We start from the raw sequence: 19926 nt of genomic DNA, 5'->3' as shown, positions 1-19926 counted from the left end.
AAGATTTCAACTCATCCTAAATTACTCTACGAATTTAATTCAATTCCGATAAAACAGTTGAAAGGATAATTTTCTCTCTGGAATTAGGGATTTAGATTCTAAAGATCATATGGAAAACTAGTTATGGCCAGTATCTCCAAAAGAGGAGTAGAAAGAGGTGAGAATATACTCTCCAAATCATACTACAGATATTATCAAACTAATTAAATGGCAAATACAGTGTTGGAACACAATAGAGTCCAGAAATAGACCCAAATTACACAGGGAATTCATTATATATCAAAAATGGAACTTATATCAAGGAAGAAAGGATAGGTTATTTGATAAATCTCATGGAGAAAACTGGATAAAACATGAAAAGATATAAATGGAAATAATGAAAACACGAATGTTCCTGGGGAAAGCATGGAAGCATTTTTTTGAAGATACAGACCTTTCTTAGTGTTGGTCAAATCATAGAAACCATGCTAAGAATTTATAAGTTCATAAGCATTTTGAATAGGAAAAAAAACAAACAATGTCAAAAGGCAACACAACAAACTAGAAAAAGATACTTCCAACAAGTACTTTAAGTGTGACTGCTATTCATTTTTACTATATAAAGAATTTTTATGTATCAGAAAACAAACCAACAGGAAAAAATAGGCGTAGAATAAACAAAGCTTACAGACAAATAAGAAACTAAAATTTGTCTTTTAAATATTTCAAAAGGTGCTAAGCTCTACTTATATATAGATACACAGACACACTCACTGACACACACACACACACATATAAACTACATTGAGACATCACTTTTCATTTATCAATGAAGACATAGAGGAAAAAAAAACCCCTCTTTTATTGTTGTGACAGTTTAAATTGCACAACTTTTGCAAAGGTCAGCCTGATTACAAATTTGATAACACACACCACAATTTAAAATGTAGGTATGTTTTAATTTAGCAAATTTACTGCTAGGTATTTTTTTCTTCAGGTACTCTAGTATTTAATAGGTATAAACAAAGACATATATACAAGAACAGTCATTGAAAAATTGTTTGCAATACTTAAAACACTTCACATGTTCAATAATAGAAAACTGAATTCAATATTATAATACAGCTTGATTATGTAACTATTTGTGCATTGGTATTGGTTAGGACTATATCTGGAAAAATTCACACAAAATGAGTAATAGTGCTAGCCTATAGGGAAGGAAACAGGAAAACAAACAAGTGGAAAGTCTTACTTTCCCTATGTGTGCATTCATAATTTTTGATGGCATATCATGTACACATATTATCCATTTAAAAAAAAAGACAAAATAATAATGGAAGTGAAATGATTGTAGTAAGTACTTCCTAAATGCAGTTTGTCCTGACAAAATTAGTGTGAAATATTGGCTCAAAACTGTCCTTTTCATAATTTTGTATATTAGAATAGTTTAATTTTTTAGAGGCTGATACATATATTGAATTGTTTGACTGCATACAAGCTTCCACAATACTTAGATTAAATCCGAAAGTAATCAGTTCTTCTATCATTCACTTGCTGCTCTGTTTATGCTAAGATATTGGATCAAGATGAATTTTTTTCCTAAACTGCAGTCATCAAATATCATTTCCCATTGACTTACCTATTTATATTTGAAGCACAACTGTTTAACTCTGTCCATTTGCATAGGTCAGTTAATAAACCTTCCAGATATTTAATTTGTATCCATGATATAACTAACCCAGAAGCATTGGTCTATTTTGATTTAATTTGATACTCTCTTTTGAGAACAGTCTGAATATTTACTACAAAGATTGTAGTTTCCCTTAACATTTCATCATGGACATTTTCATTCACTCAACAAATATTGACCTAAGCTCTCTGGGTTTATGTGATGATGGGGATATTTGTAGAAAAGATAGTGAGAATTACATATAAATATCATGTTCTGTAGTGCCTCATAAGCCTCTGATATTTTGCTATAATGTAAGACATTTATTTACATTCACATTCAACTTACATTTATTGGATAACAGATATTGGGATATAAAACCAAATCAGCCATGGCTGCTGACAATCCAGCAGGGTGGAGAGATATATGAATGGTTCATTACAATTTGATATGACAAATAAATTTATAGAAAGACTCACATGAGCAAAGGAAGAACACATAACCCAACTCAGTCAGGAGAGTGGGGAGAGCGTGCTGGAGACAGCGACTCTGTGTCTGAAGAGATGGTTGAATTTAACTAGGGCAAACACAGTGAGTATGGCATGGTGATGGAGTGCTAGTTCAGAGTCCAAGAATCTAAAACTTACTAACTCCATGTCCATGGGCAAGTTACTTTATTTCTCTGTTTAAAATGGTGATAATAATGGTCCATGCCTGTCAAGATTGATTGGGGATTACATGAAATGATTAGAACAGTACCTGGAGTTTAGTAAGCAGCTTATAAAAACAAGCTGCTATTGGGTTTTTGTTTGTTTGTTTGTTAAGTTCCAGGGTACATGTGCAGGATGCGCAGGTTTGTTACATGGGTAAACATGTGCCATGGTGGTTTGCTGCACCTATCAACCCATCACCTAGGTATAAAGCCCAGCGTGCATTAGCTAGTTTTCCTAATGCTCTCCCTCCTGACACCCACCCCCTGACAGGCCCCAATGTGTGTTGCTCCCCTCAATTGTCTATGTGTTCTCATTGTTCAACTCCCACTTATAAGTGAGAACATGCAGTGTTTGGTTTTCTGTTCCTGTGTTAGTTTGCTGAGGATAATGGCTTCCAGCTCCATCCATGTCCATGCAAAGGACATGATTTCATTCCTTTATATCACTGCATACTATTCCATGGTGTACATGTGCCACATTTTCTTTATCCAGTCTGTCATTGATGGAAGACATGCTATTGTTTTTATTATCAAGTATGGTAGAGTGGGAGAAGGGAGGTAGAGCCTTACAAAGAAGAGAGTGACAGGAAGGACACAGAAGCAGAAGAAACAGCCTTGCACAGGGTGCAGTTCAAGCCAGAGAATGGCAAGAGATGAATGTGAAGAAGTTGGCAGGGACTACAGCACAGTGGCTGCCAATGCCCTCCTTAGGCACTTGACGGTCATCATGACTTGGGGATATTCTCTGCAGGGGAAGGATGTGCTCAGACTTGGCTGGCTGAGCTGTCACTCAGGATGTTTGCAGTGGATAAGACTGGAGTCACAAAGTGATAGATCAGTTTAGCGAGAAATGATGAATTCTGAACTGGAAGAACAATGCTAGAGAACAGAGTGGAAGCAAGCAATTTAAGGAATATCTAGTGGGGAAATATTATCAAGTCAAAGTGGATGATTTGTTGTATTTTGTGGAAAGATGGGGGAAGCCATGGATCACATGGAGTCCAGCTTTACAGGCGATTTTTACTGTTATCCCCAAAGGAGAGAACAGGGATAGCAGGGAGAAAAGAAGATGAGCATGCAACAGCTCAGTGCCATTATTCACAGCCCCTTTCCCCAGTTTTTCATATCCAGAACTTCTCCTTAAACAGCTAGGCCTTTCAACTTGCTAAAATATCAGCTCAGTTGAGCAGTCTGGAGAACAAGGAAGCATGAGTCTCCACTGACGAATTATGCCTTCTCTCCCTCGATGTAAATGCTCCCTTAAATCACCCTTGAATTTCTCCTCTATTCCCGAGGAACTGGTTGGGAGTTGAAGCAGGCTATAATAATTTAATCTCTACATAAATTCATAGAATAGAAGTGACAGGACAAAGTTTCACACCACTATATTCTGAATGTTCACATCTCATTTCTGGATGCCACTGAATCTTTATCCATTAAAAGAACAGCACATTCTTAAAAATCCCGTAATTTTTTTTTCTTATTTGATTTGCTGTGGCATTCTAAAGAGATTCAGGACATTTTCCATCTCTGCTTTTACGCATTTGTATTCCATATAGATGCTTTCAAGGTTTCAGTTGCTGAATCTGCATTGTTGAGATGAAATCATGAGCCTTTTGATTTAATGTAAGAGCTTCATTATTCTCAGCTGTGTCATTTGGTGCCTGTATCTCTGCTGCCTAAAAATGCCATCAGGATTCATCAAAAAATAAACAAAACTCTCTTAAAATTTACTTTCTGTCTGTAAACTATAGGAAGAGTAGCCGGAAGGGTACAAGGAAATCTAAATAGGATGCAAAATACATGCAGGGATTTTGATACACGTTATTCTTCTGAAAACTTCGTTTCATGCCGCCATTTTAAAAATTTCTAAACAATTCAGAGAGCAACCCCGTTTTCCCTTCCCACAGAAAAAGAGTTTAGATTAAGGATATTAGCATCATTTTCTCTTCCAGTTTGAGTTCACTTTGTATTTCATAAAGATGAAATGGATGCTTATTCTTACACTATTCCTGTGTTATTCTTTATGTACTCTCTACAGATAGATCCAATTTAGTATCTCATAGAAGGTGGGGCAGGCATCATGTACATACAACTGTACCAGAGAAATCATGCTTCAAAATAGAAAAATATTACCATCCTCATAACATGATTTTATCTACTAAAGTGCTTTCGTGTGAAAAAAAAAAAAAAAAAAAAGATAGCATTGGAGGTTACCTAAGACTTATGTTTTCCAAAAGGGGGGACATGTAGTACTGCTGATAAATGAATATGGTTTTGAGTATAACACTAAGGTGGAATTAATTACCTAGAAACACGTAATAAGAAAAGTTTTCTTGTTTCAATTCTTTCAGTACTTCTAATTACTTAAAAGAGGAGGGAGAGAATCAGGAAAAATAACTAATGGGTACTAGGCTTAATACCTGGGTCATGAAATAATCTGTACAAGAAACCCTATGACACAAGTTTGCCTGTGTAACAAACTTGCCCATGTACCCCTGAACTTAAAATAAAAATAAAAAAAAAAAAAGCAGTTGTGTGCTGGGTTGCCTCTTAGATGCTTACAAGAGGAGGCTGTTTGCATCTCCTCCCAACCATATCCAGTGATGCTACCTCGATAGCCTGAAATTATCCATGGTAGAAAGATCTGCAGACAGAAATCAGAAATTTCTACAAGTCAGCCTCTTTGTCTCACATAGCTGTTAAATGTGGACAAGCACATCATTGTTGGGAGGGGATAGTGTCGGTCTGTCCTACCATTCAGGTCTTCAGCACTTCTGTAATCCGTGCTCACCTCTTTTTTAGTAACAAACCTGCAGTTTCCAGCCTTTTGTGTGAGGTAGACTCTCCTAGTACCATTTTCCTTCCATTGACATCACTTTGGAAGTTATCTTTAATTTATGCCAGCTGTATTGGTTTTGCTTTTATAGTAATGATACAGTGTCTTTCTTTAAATATATTTATTTAAATCAATTCAGTAAGAAAGATGAGCTCAATTTAAAAAAAGTGATTATGTAGATAATACATTAAAAAGGCAAAATAAAGAAAGTGTTACTGGTAAACCCAAAGATTGGGACACATTGTTCTGGGCAGTTTTCCAGTTTTTATTGCTATACAGTTTAATGGGTTACAGTTCTCAGCCACAATTTCTACCCTCGTTATCTAGCCTCGAGGAGTAAGTCTAGGGTATCAAAGAAATACGCATGCCTTTTCTCTCTCTGTATCTTTCATTCTTTCTTACCTCAATGCAAGTTTCTGTGAAAACTAAAATGAGGATTTCTCTGTGGTTGAGTCTGGCCCTCTCTTGAATGGTTCTGTTTCAACCTTTTCAGTGATTTTATGGTTGTCTGCCTTAAATGTAAAACTCCTCCTGGTTCCTTTGTTAGGTCCCTGGATGTCTTCCCAGGGCTCCTACTGTGAGGGCTGGGGAAAGGATTGATGGCTGAGAAGGGAAGAAATGTGGGAGACTTTAATTTCAGAGCTTTTATTTGTGGTTTGTTTTCCTATTTGTTTTTGTGAAAAGGCAAGCACATAGCATGAGGCTGGAGACGAGACTGTGCAAGTAGATTATTACTCTAATACTGACTTTGGTTGCCTCCTTTTGACCACTTTATTGATACCTAAGATCCATAAACAAGACCAACTCCTTCCCATAACTCAAACCAACAGCTGATTTATATTGCACTGTATAGTCTCTTACTCACAGGAGCATCAGTCATCTGAAAGAAATGTGCCACTTAATCCCTTTTCTGACTGTCATTCTCTTCAAAGGCCGTACTTCTGGGAAGATATAAAGGTGAAAATTTAAGAAGATGTGGGATATAGTTTGAAAATTTGTCAGCGTTCAATATTTAGAAGTCAGAAATTAGTTATCCCTCCTTTCTGGAGACTCTTCGCTTCGGCATTCAGTCTACTAGACAAGCTGAGAATGGAGACATAAAATAATTTTGGAGTAGTTGAAATAGACAATAAGATTAAACCATTGTTTGAGTGATTTCTAGAGAGCAATAAGTTTTGCTCAAACATTTCATCTTGATTTCCATTTGCTTTTTCTATAAAAATAAATCCAGATCAACAGGAGCTGAGTCACCACTCAGACATGACATTTTACATTGTCTTTTAAATACAATCGCTATTATGGTGACAATTACGCACATGAAAAATGTGCCTATTGCCTTTTGTCCATGTTTAGCAGCCAGCTGTGGTGTGTGTGCATGTGAAAGAGTGTCGATATGTGCATGTGCATATGCGTTACAATAAGATAACCTCCATTTGCTATTCTATTATAATACCTCCGGTGAGCCTCTGTTTTGAAAAAGAAAAAGTTAGATTGAGAAATAAGTAGCTTACAATGGACACGTTATAAAATTAATATAGAGAAATTCTAAGTAGTCACAATATTCAGATATCCAATATTTTTCCTAATACATTATTAAAAAAGTATGTGCTTGGATGAGGATTTGATTTGAATAAAAAGGAATGGGGACAGAGAGAGGAAGAGAGAGAGAGAGAACAAGAATTAACTCTTTGTATGTTTCTGGGATCTTTAAATGTTATGTCTAATTCTGTATAATTGGAACTGTCTTGTATAATAAAACATATGTGAGAATATTAAGAAGTTATTAATTCCTTCTTTTATAAAAGGGAATAATGGGAGCCAGAAAAGGAAGTGACTGGCTCAAGGTCACCCAGTTCTTTGGAGGCATCAGACTAGAATCCAGTTTCCCTCTTTCCTTGTCCTGTGGACATTTTGTTACTCTTATATGTAAAACAAATATTTAATGTGATAGTAAACCTCAGATCGTATATGTTACTTAGTTGTGAGCGGAATATTTTCACTATGAATACCTATTTACTAAGGTGAAAGTTTATTCTTTTTCACTTTATAAACCTTTACACAAATGAATGCAAAATCAGAATATATATTGAAAGCTGCTTGTACTGACTTAGACATTCAAATGAATTTATACACTAGGGTCACCAGTCTTGCCTTTTTTTTTTATAAGTAAATATTTCTGTTGATTTTATAAGGCTTTCAGACATTAAGTTTGAGAAAGTTAATGGTTATCAGGATTTGCATACAAGATCACAAAACAGTAAAATAAACCAAAGAACGAGACTTCCTTACAACCTCCAAAACATAATAAATTGCAATTTCTAGTGAAATCTTTATTCTTATGCTATATTCATTTTGGTCTCTTAATTATTTTCCATTTTATACTCTGACTTTCTCTGGAATCTCTTGTATGATCTCCTTTATCTTAATAGCGTAGTCACCTATTTTAGCTTGACTATATTTTTATCATTTGGAGTAGGATATACTTACTAAGCCAGTTATACTCTGGTAAACTTGTGAATGAAAAAACTTTAGAGAACAGAGAATTATTTCACTGATCCTCACCCAATTTCGGGAAAACCATATCCCTAAAACAGCAATTCTGACTGATAAATTTTTCCATGTCTAAACAGAAAGAAAAGTGAAATTATGGGAATCCTATGATAGTTTACTATACATTGTGTGCTTTTAATAGTTCAGCACTGGTAATGTTTGATAATCAAGAGTAAATTAATATGCTAACATTTAGAAATGTATACTTTAATAAGTATAAAGTGTATAAACAATTAGGTAAGCTTGTGGAGAAGCTGACCAAGATACATAAATTAGGAAATACAAGTGTCCATCTAAATTTTCTATATTTCATTTTTTCATAATATTTATTAAAGGTGTTTAATATATAGTTTCTCATCTGCCATTTTGGGAGTCCTTTATTGTAAAGACAATTCTATCATCTGATGACAAACAGCAACCACCATGGTTATTCAGGACCTCCACGTTGGATAAATTCAATTTCTTCTTGAGACACAAGTTTCCTTCTGTATTTCCGAGGTAATGTTTTTATTATTTCTGCAGTGTCTGGTGGACCCTGATACATCAGCAAATCTGGTGATGTATCCCTTAGAATGTTGTGAAATTACAGAAGAGTGAGATGGTAGCCCTGCTGATCTCAAAGCTTCTGATACATTGGGTTTAGGAGTGTCTCTTCTGTCAGGAAACCTTATTAATGGAGTGTGTGGTTTGACTACCTGAACGACCCTACTGGCAGACGCCATCTTGCTGCCAATCATAACCCCTGAGAAAGGGCAGTTTCTAGTCTTGCCTTTTAATTTATGAAATTTGTGACAAGTATGGACTTGAAGGAGCATTTCCATACTGTGGGCGTTTTAGGCCCACATCTTGCATCTGTACATCTTTGAGAAGTACACAGAGAAGGACTGAAGATGAGTAGGGCTGAATGGGATCCCAGCCCACACACCGCTTCTTCATGCAGTTAGCTCTTTCTTAAGTTCAGGAACTTAAGTTGGAACACCTATTCTGACCAGACCAACATGTTTAGGCAGGTTTGATGATCATTTCCTGGGTTTCCATAGTATCTATCCTGTGTCTAAATATGACATATTGTGTTGAACTAGACTATAAATTCCTTGAGGATGCCTCTGTATCTACTATACCTCCCCACCTCTGGACACAAGCAGAAGCTCAAGCAGTGTTAATGAAATGACCATATCTAAGCAACCTCCCCCAGGATAAAACTTCCCCATTCCCTGCTATCATTTTGTCATTACCAAGTAGTAACATATATACATCGTAGGTTGATTGTACAAATTCCATTCCTTAATTGAAGGGTAGATTTTAAGCTGCCTAAGATTCAAATATTTGTTTAAATTTGTATAATGAATATGTGCTTGTGCCTGGCTCCATGGAGTAAAAGTCAAAACCTCAAACCAGCAAGAGACCCAGATTCTAGTCTCACAAAAATGTGTTTGGTCATCCAGGATCAGCTGTTGATACTCTCAGAGCTTCAGTGCCTTCATGGGTCAATAATAGGGACATCTGTTATTTGCCTCATAGCACTGGTGCAAAATATAATAATATGAGTATTTTATTAATAGCAGTTCACATGTATGAAGCTTTTCCTATGTTCTAGGCACTATGTTAGTTCCTTTATAAATATCAATTTATTTGATCCTCACCACAAACCATATCCTCGAGTTCAATAGGGCCATAATTCATATCCAGGCTAAATCTGATTTTGAATCCAGGTCTCACACTCCTAAACGATTGTCTCATACTATTTGCCCTCAAATGAGATAAAATATGCAAGTATTTTGAGACATAGCAAAGTGACTCAGAACTATAAGGCAATGATGGTGTAGAAATGGATTCATAGACTGAATCTTCAATTAAGCAAGAAAAAATTGACATAGAGAAATCTGAAGAAATTCACGAAAGACATTGTCCCCATGGAAGGAGGGGAAGAAGTGATCCAGTGATATATTTGAAGGAGGTAGAGTGGGGAGGTGTGATTGGCTAACAGAGTTGGAATCACATCTGTTATTACTTCCCTTGCTTTATTTACAGCAGGTGGTAATCTCAACTCCCGTTCTTCCACTCTCCCTACACCCACCTTCTACCACCTTCTCTAACCTGGTCAGAAATCTTCTAGTCCTTTAATGTTCAGCCAAATCACCACCTCCTTGTGATTTCTTTTTAGGTTTTTGCCTTACTCCCTTAGAAATGAATCATTTCTTCTTTTCTGCTCTCACAACCTCGTTTACTTCTATTTCAGGGTTTCTTAAATTTGGTATTCTTGACATTTTGGTCCAGATAATTCATTTGTGTTTGGGAGCTGTCTTGTACATTGTAGGATGTTTGGCAGCATCTCTGGCCTCTGCTTTTTGAATGTATGATTTACTCCCTGAGTCATGACAATCAAAAATGTCTCCAGACATTGCCAAAAGTCCCCTCCAGGGCAAAATCACCTCAGTTGAAAGCTTTTGGTTTTTTAGCCATTGTAACTACATGACCCAGTTTTTAAGGGGAGCCCCATACCTGAGCAAATTGTTCCAGTGTTCACTTTGAAAAAATTCTTACTATTAATATATAACCTAGTGTTTCTCAAACTTTTATGAGCTTTAGAGAAACCTGGGAGCTTATTGACACATAGATAGCTGGCCCCCAAGCCACTTTTCCCCAAATCTCTGATTCCTCTACTCTGGGTGGGGGTGTAAGAGTGCCTTTCTAATACATTTTTTTCTTTTTTTGTTTGTTTTTGTTTTTTTTTTCCTAGCTTCACAAACTTTGTTTAATAAATGTCATAATCTCACAAAGTAAAATGCTATCATTGAATATAACAAATGTTTGCATCATATAAGTAACAAATATTTATCTGGTATAACTACTACATGTATTCACTTATCTATTTAGATATATCATTATATAAATGATATAATGCGGCACTGCCATCTATGTGGATTCATCAGTGACGTTTTTTTTTTTTTTTTTTGAGACGGAGTCTCACTCTCTTTCCCAGGCTGGAGTGCAGTGGCGCGATTTCGGCTCACTGCAAGCTCCGCCTCCCGGGTTCACGCCATTCTCCTGCCTCAGCCTCCCGAGTAGCTGAGACCACAGGCGCCCGCCACCACGCCTGGCTAATTTTTTGTATTTTTAGTAGAGATGGGGTTTCACTGTGTTAGTCAGGATGGTCTCGATTTCCTGGCCTCGTGACAGACCCGCCTCGTCCTCCCAAAGTGCTGGGATTACAGGCGTGAGCCACCGCACCCGGCCCATCAGTGACTTTTCTATTTCCCCCACCAGTTCTTGACCGTTCTCTTGATTAGTACATAATCAAGATGGAATATCTGCAAGTGCAAGTTTCCTCTCGTCTATCTTCATCAACATTTTTTTTCTGATAGGAAACAACTGGCATATATACAGAAATTTAGCTTGATTTAATATTACCAATGCTGAATATTCTCATCCAGGCATGTGAGATGCCCATGAAAATTTCCAAAATTATTTTATATGCTTCTGTGTTTTTTCTGTAATTTTTATAAGTTTATGTTTTTATTTTTAACTTTTATAATTTCAACTTTTGTTTTAGATTCGGGGGTATACGTACAGGTTTGTTACATGGATATATGGCAAGATGCTGTGGTTTGGGATACAAATGATCCCATCACCTAGGTAGTGAGCATAGCACCCAATAGGTAGTTTTTCAGCCCTTGCCCTGCTCCCCCTCTACCCCCTGTAGTAGTCCCCAGTGTCTATTGTTACCATCTTTATGTTCATGAAACATATTTCTTAAAATGTGGTGCTGCTGATCTGGGAGCACACTTGGAGAATCTGGTCAGTACCACAGTTCATCAATTCTGCCCCAGCTTTAGCTGGTTAGATGCCTGTTAGGCTGGACCGTACTTCACTATTTCTTCTGCCCCCAACTCTGTGCTTAGCATGTCATATGATCTCATTGAGTTGAACAAAAAATCAATAAATCTGAAAGTGCTTTGAAAAGGTTAAAAAGATTTACAGATATAAAATGCCATTAGTAAGGTAATGGGATTTGCAAAATTTGGGGGTCAGGTAGAGACAGTTTTGTTTCCCGGGCATTTTGTCATGAGCTCTAGATGAAATGCCTCCTGTGAATTTAAATATATTGTGATTCAACTAAAGGGTTGCCGTAAATTTTTCTGTTGTCATGGCATATCAAGGAAGTTGATGGATAAAAGGACATACTAATGAGAGTCTAAGTGAAAATATGAAATGAAATCTATGGTCTCTAAGCGAGTTTTTTTCAAGGACACTGGGAAGGCATCTATTCCTATCATTGCTGATTATCAGGACCACTAAGCTTTTTTAGGAGGTAGATGAACTTGTACAGATCCTGCCTTTTTGACCATATCTATGTAAATATTGGGAAGAAAAGTGATGAGAGACCACTTCGGATGTGTAAAAAGTGAGAAAATACGTATCTTGATTCTTAAAATGAGACCCTTCATGTAATAAAGTATAAAGTTATGTTTGATAAGTCTGGCTGAAAAGGATGATGCATGATTCCACGCATGCTAAGCATACCTTCATTTAAACAGACTCGGAATGTCCCCAGAGGGCTCCCTCCACCAGCCAGGGGAAAATAAATAAAATAAACAGTCACATCCCAAATAGGAGTTATATGTATGTCTTCAATCCCGCCTTAGCAATAATAGCATTTGGCTCAAAGGATTACACTAGAATCTCTCAGCATCTCAGCTATACAGGGAGGAAATCAAGGTAGAAACTCAATACCTGAGCATAAAGCAACTGGAAGTTTAAAGAAAAAGCACACCATGAAGACTGGTCACTGCGAACTCTTATAATCCCATATAAGCAAGAAACTATTCCATTTGAATAGCCCCTTTATAAAAAAGAGCAAAACTCTTTTTCTATTACTTTACTTTTTAATGCATCACTTCTATCATGTGAAAATGTTTGGCAGCTCTAACTAAACTCAAGAGTTCTGGAAGAAGATAATACTAGTAATAATAATTTAGGTTATAAAAGGCAGTAACATTGCATTTGAAATGTATATCTTCACACTAAAAAGAAAATAAGTTTTCTAACCTTAATTTTGCACATAAAATATCTGTCTATGGTTAAATGTTCCTCAAAACCTTTTCCAAATTGTTAAAGAAGTCATCATGCTATAACTTGAGCTATTTAATCTCGTTTATTTTCTCTTTATGTGGCAGCCACTAGCTGTTCCTACTTTCTCATTACCAGACCTTTCACAATTATTGCCAGAAAGCGTATCCATTTCACTGCTCTGTTGTAATTTTGCTACTTCTTCCTTTATTATACTGCTTGATCTCATTCTTGTTCTTGTGGAATTCAGATTGTTAATCTGTATCTTTTAGGTAGCCTGTTAACCTACAGATGACATTTTTCTCCCAACTCCATCTATAATTCAATGCCTATGCATTTAGGTCCCCAAATGCCATCTCTTGCTCACTAAAAATCCTATACTTGTCACTTCTACAATAATTTAATCCCAAAGTAGCCTAATTAATGGACTTTCTATATTTTCTCACATATTTTTCAGAAGCCAAGTCTCAAATTATAAGTTCCTGGCATGAAAAGATATTAAAAACCTAACATTAACTGAATTTAAAAAGTCCATAAGCCATTAAAGAATTATGGAACGTGTTATCTTATTTTTATGAAAAGAAAAGAAAGGAATACATGCATAGAAACAACACTAAAGAAATATATCCGCCAGGCACGGTGGCTCAAACCTGGATTCCCAGCACTTTGGGAGGCAGAGGCAGGCGGATCACCTGAGGTCAGGAGTTCAAGACCAGCCTGGCCATCATGGGGAAACCCCGTCTCTACTAAAAATATAAAAATTAGCCAGGCATAGTGGCACACACCTGTTGTCCTAGCTACTCAGGAGGCTGAGACAGGAGAATCACTTGAACCCTGGGTGGCAGAGGTTGCAATGAGCCAAGATAATGCCACTACACTCTCACCTGGATGACAGCAAGACTCTGCCTTAAAAAAAAAAAAAAAATCAATTCGTTCACTGATTATCTCTTAGAAGTGAGATTTTAGAGAATTTTCAATTTTCATATACCTTATTGCTATACTTTTTCTCTACTTGTCAGTGTACACTAGTTTTATTATCAGAAGAAAAGAAAAAAGACTTTTTTTCTATTGAAACAAAAAGAAAATGTCTGTTTTAATGAAAGTAAATCCATGTAACACATATAATATGTCATATGTATTTAATGATGGTAAACATTTAGCACAGATCATGTGTAAGACATAAGAGTAACAGAATAGAAGAAAATGAAAGATAGGATTCAAAACTTAAGGTGCTTGGGATTAATCTAGAAAATGCAATAAATCATTCAAAATGACATTAAACCCTACCTGTTTGTTTATTTTAAAAAATCAGAGTTTTTTATATTCAGTATCAGGAACTCTTCTTGGCATGGAGACATCTTGTGGACCCCATCAAAGCCCAGCATATTTTGCAGCTAACATTCTAGTGGAAGACAAAAACTGCCAACAAATGAGCAAGTTATCCAGCAATGATAAGTATAATGGAGGAACATGATGAAGAGTAAGAGGAGAAAGGGTGACAGAGAAGTGATATATGAGTTAGAGCATTCGTGGGAGGATTCTCCAAGTAGGTGAGATTTTTGCAGAGGGGTATGTGACGTGAGAGAACAGCCAGGTGGCGCTGTTAGGGAAGAGCAGAGGAAGACACCAGTGCAAAGGCCCTGAGGCAGAACACGTGAGTGGCATTCAAAGTACCCCAAGAACCCGTGTGGCTGCAGGACAGACACAAATCAAGATGTGATGTGGTGGGAAATGATGTCAGAGACATGAAGTGAAGTGGGAGACAAATCATATAAGGCCTTATGGGCCAAAGGAAGAATTTTGAATCTTATAACAATTATTACTAGAATTTATAGGAAGGTTTAGGGAAACAGGATGAAATGAAATCTTATTATAAAAGAATCATTATTCTGGCTCTCCTGCAAAGAATATTGTTGGAGAATAAGATGTAAGAAAGGTAACCTGTTTGTTGAGAGATGATGGTTTAGGTCAGTGTTTGGCAAACTATGGCCCATGACCCAAATCTCACTCATTGCCTGGGAGCTTAGAATGATTTTTAACATTTTTTAATGGTTCCCCTATAAATGGTTATAGAAGTACCTACATAATATTTTTGATGTAGCCTCTTGGCTGGCAAAGCTTAAACTGTTTACCTATCTAACTTTTAAAGAAAAAGTCTGTCAACCTCTGGCCTTGGCAATGATGTTAGGCCTTTGGCCCCTGCTGTTTAATCATTTATTATTCCTCCATGCAAATTTTTATTCTGGAGAAGAAAGAGAGAGAAGTGATCATCGCCAGTCGGAATGAAGGACAAAACATGAAGAAGAGACATACAGTTGGATTCAGGATGTATTTTAAAGGCCAAGTGACAAGATTTGCTTAGGGATCAGACACAGTGTGTGAAAAAGAGAAGTCAAAAATGACTCCAGGAGTTTTTATCTGAGCAACTAAGTCGATGATGGTGCCCATTACTGAACTGGTGATGAATGGGAAGGAAAAAGTTGGGCCAGGGTAGGGGGAAATGAACTTATGTTGTTTTGGACATGTTAATTTCAGGATTCCTAATAGGCTTCCAAATAGAGATGTCTAACGAATGTCCAAAATGTGGTGTAAATAACAAGTAATAAAGAATTTCAGAAGATGGCCATGGGTTGAGGCACTGGTATAGGGTGAGGTTTTCATATGAATAATACTAGTAATCATAACAAAGATGATAATAATAATTAATTATCATAATAATGTCCCAATTTATTTTAAGCACTGTGTGAGGTAGCTGTCAGACACCAGCAAGCACCCAGCAGACCTCCACCACAAGGAGCATAACTGAGGAAGGGCCTCAGCTGCCTCGCTCTGCAATCTATTACCCTCTTTGCACTAGGGCCTGGTCTCCCATGGACAACTCCCAGTAGAGGTGAGAGCATGGCAGGGATTCCAAGGCAAGAAGGACTCCTCTGATGGTTGATTATTGATCCAGGACTCCCCTTCAGCCTTGCTGAAACTCCTTTATATTGCATGGCAGTTCAGGACACTTGTACCCAATCTTCCTTTCCTCCTCGCTTTCCTTGGAGTCAGACTTGCTTCCTGATGGCTCTGCTCTTCTAGACTTCCCTAAGTCCCTTCCATTGTCCTTCACAGGGACATTTCCCCTAGGTACACTCTTACAAGTTTAATCCCATTTTCATAGCCACTTCAGATACCCAAATGAAACACAGCAGCTGAACTACAAGGTCTCACTAAATCCCACTTAAGGCCATTAAAGCATCTCTCTAAAAATAGGTGTTTTGTTATTCCTACATCACAGATCAGGAAACTAAGGATTGGAAAGGTTAAGTGGTTATCATAGTTTTCAGCCTTTATTTAACAAGTTATTATTAAATGCCTACTATTTTCAAAATCAGGTGATAGGACTGAATCAAGACTTAAACATGTGGCTTTCTAACTCTAAAGTGTATGTGTCAACCAATACGTTGCAGTAGTGGTTCTCAACAGGAGGCGATTTTTTCAGAGGCTATTTACTTAATAATGTCTGGAGACAATGCTGAATGTTGTAAGGGGATGGAGCGTGCTACTGGCATCTACTGGGTAGAGGCCCAGGATGCTGCTAAACATCCTGCAATGCACAACAAAGCCCCAACAACCAGGGAGTATCCAGCATGAAATATCAGTAGTGTAGAGGCCAGGAAACACTGCATTACAGCAGTAGAATTTCACTGAGCTAGAAAAGGAGGCAGATTCCCAGATATAAATGAGTAACAGAAGAATCTGGACCATCAGGTATAAAAGTAAAAATAAATAAATATGGTCTCCAAGGGAGAGGAAGGGAAGATTCAGATACCCCTAAATAAGAAAGGAGTCAAAATCATTGCAATACATACTTATTAAATGCCTACTGTGAAAAAAAAAAAAATCTGAAAGGCCAAGAAGAACGGAAATCAGGAAAAAGAGCTGGTTTGGGCTAATGTTACAAAAAACTGACTTTTTCTGAACAAATACAACTTCAGCATTACCTAAAAAATTGAAAACAGAAATAGAAGGCATGCATGTATGCAATATACACAGACACACATGCACATGTACATGCATATATTGTGTGTGCTTAGTTATATTCCAGGCATCTATGCTGAGCAGTTTTGCCACATATATGTTATTTCTGCCCTCACTTTAAATGTCAGAAAACTGAGGCTTAGATCTAGAAAGTAGTTGAATTCCAGTAGAACCTAGAGCCAGAACCCAGAACCCTGTGCTCTAAAGCTCTATTCTAGAATGCCTGCGAGCAATGGAAATAAGTGAATTGTTTAGTAAAAACATTCTTCAAATTTTAAGAGAGTTGATACTAATAATTTGGTACACAATCCTAGGAAGCTTTTGAATGTGAATGCAGAGTTGAATGAACACGAACAAACAGAAAGCTCCCAGCACTTTTACTTCTTTTGGCAGGTATGTGTGTTGTATTGTGTGTATATATATTACATATAAATAACAATATGCTATGATTTGAGACATGGTGCAAAGTATGGGAAAACTAACATTGTGCCAACACAATTTACTTTGTTGTGACCCAAAGAGATTTTGTACCACATGGGGAATACAGATAGACAATCATTCTCATTTCCATTTGCAGATATCAATTGGTTAACAAGTTCACGTTTAGTCTATTGCTTTTGCAGATAGATGAATTTTATTGATTGAATCGATGCTTAAAGTTTTCATGAACATCACTTTCTACAGAAAATAGTTTCCCTAGAGGGTTCTAAAATGATACTTTTTAGAACAATAAACAATGGCTTTGTCATTTCTTGTAGTAGTGTTTATACAGTATTTCCACTGGAGAGTGAATGTCATAGTCATCAATACAAAAATTTGCAAGAAGTTTCCTAGAGAACTCATAAACCTTTTGACAAAAATCAGTATCAAGTCAAGAGAGAAATATTCCGGTCATTTCTTTTTAGGTATGTTTCTTTATTGTATTAGATACTTAATTCTCTTGCATGAATTTTTTTGGATAGTACACAATAGGATTCCCATACACATCCCTAGAAGATATATTGCTTAGGACCATGAAATTTAGATGTTTGTTATAATTTTTTTCAGATTACATTTTTTGTTCCAGAGAAGTAAAGGGAAGAAATGAAGACCAGCAGGTTGCATACAAGACAGAAAAGATCTGATGAAAATTCTATTATGGACTATTTATTTAGAAACAGATTGGCTGGATAATGCTAATACTAATCACCGTGGCTAAAATTTATTAAACACTCTCTCTGCTACGCATTTCAACGTACACCCCTAAGAGGCTGGTACTAAATTTTCCATTTTAAAGATACGGAAAAAGATTCATGATAAGGTTAAGTAACCTCTTCAGCTAGTAAGTGGCAGAGCTAGGTGACAAACCCAGGTGCTCTTATTCCAGATAAGAAGATCTGGACCAAAAGAATTGGAAATAAGTCTGTCCTTTGTCTACTGCAACTCTTATTGAATATCATATGGGGATGATAAGTTAATAAACAAGTAGGCAAAATTATACTTATGTTGTGAACTATGTGGAATTAAGGATTCGGTAGACTGGACTGTCGCTTATATGATTAGAAATTTGGGGGGACAATTAAGTTTACTCCCTTGAGACTAAGGATCTTCCATTATAAAACAGAATGGACTAGATTATGTAATCTCTAAAGTACTTTGTCACTAGCTCAAAAATACTCCAAAGGACTCTGGAGGCCAAGGTAGGAGGATTACTTGAGGCCAGGAGTTGGAAACCGTGTCTCTAAAAACGTTAGCTGGGCATGGTGGCTTGTGCATGTAATCCCAGATTATGTAAACTCCAAAATTCTTTCTTGCTAGCTCAGAAGTATTTTAAAGGACTCAGGAGGCTGAGGCAGAAGGATTGCCTGAGCCCAGGGTTCAAGGCTTCAGTGAGCTATGATTGCGCCACTGCACTCCAGCCTAGGCATCAGAGCAAGGCCCTGTCTCTGGAAAAAAGCAAAAAACAAACAAACGAACAAAACACGCTACGGCAAAATGTCTTAGTGTTCAATCATTCTTTACACCTGCTTTATTTATTTTTAATTTTTATTTTTTGTGGGTACATAGTAAGTGTTTATGTTTATGGGGTATATGGGATATTTCAATAAAGGCATACAACGTGTAATAATCACATCAGGGTAAATGGAGTATCCATCACCTCAAGCATTTATCCTTTGTGTTACAAACAATCCAGTCATACTCTTGTAGTTATTTTTAAACGTACAATTACATTATTCTATATGCCTGTTTAAGATGCATTCTGAATGCATAGAACTAAAGTCATTCTTTGATACAGCAGTGTGAAATAGGAACTATAAAGAATTGCTCTTATAGATGGAATGTGCTTCTGTGTTCTCTGTTTAGAAGCACAGGAATAAAAATTTGGAATCTCTTCTGTTTGGATCTCACATGGTAGACCAAATGCCAGAAGGATAAATTAAATATTACTTAGTAGGGGGCAAGGACAATATAGATAATTTGTTGTAGTAAAACAGTCTTTACTTCTCTTTCATGAAGTGGGCAAAGAGATGAGTGTCACAGAACATGAATGGGGACAGCTACAGCAAAAGGTCAGATTTATCCTGTGAGAAAATCTTCCATGTGTTGGGCACCAGTGGAGCCACATTTTTATAAATGGAACCACGCGAATTTAAAATAGAGAGCGACTTAAATATATCAAAATACTCTCACTTTATATATAACATTTGAATAAAAAAAACTCTCAAGCAAAAATATAGTTAGAATTTTGTAATTTGAAAACTGGTGAGTCAAGTCCACTGGAAGCTAGCTGGCTTTTCCCTTCACATGGTGAACCCACTTTAGCTGGTCAAAAGAAATAACCAACAAAATTATGGAGTTGGCAAAAAGATCAGTAGTTTTGGGGAGGGTTTTGGGGAGGAGGGATAAATAGGTGGAGCAATGAGGATTTTTAGGGTAATGAAACTACTCTGTATAATACTACAGCAGTGAATTTATGTCATTATACATTTGTCCAAACTCATAGAATGTACAATGCCAAGGGTGAACCCTAATATAAACTATGGACTCTGGTGATAATGATGTTATCAACGTAGGTTTATTAATTATAACAAAGGCACCACTATG

At 36.7% G+C, this 19926-nt stretch overlaps 1 long non-coding RNA gene and 1 pseudogene across 1 annotated transcript in view; both read right to left on the bottom strand.

Moving 5' to 3' along the window:
• The window catches only part of LOC129033278 (uncharacterized), a 59582-nt gene that overhangs the window by 19005 nt on the left and 20651 nt on the right, over positions 1-19926 (bottom strand). Inside the window, exon 3 of the long non-coding RNA XR_008501567.1 lies at positions 6065-6140. This is a non-coding gene — a long non-coding RNA (uncharacterized LOC129033278). The remainder of the gene's footprint in view (positions 1-6064; positions 6141-19926) is intronic.
• Positions 8118-8503, bottom strand: LOC129033277 (alpha-ketoglutarate dehydrogenase component 4-like; annotated as a pseudogene).

The sequence above is a fragment of the Pongo pygmaeus genome, chromosome 2 (genome assembly GCF_028885625.2).
Source record: "Pongo pygmaeus isolate AG05252 chromosome 2, NHGRI_mPonPyg2-v2.0_pri, whole genome shotgun sequence".
Classification (NCBI taxonomy): Eukaryota; Metazoa; Chordata; class Mammalia; order Primates; family Hominidae; genus Pongo; species Pongo pygmaeus.
The sequence above is the reverse complement of the archived record's forward strand: the minus strand, read 5'-3'. Positions and strand labels throughout refer to the sequence as shown.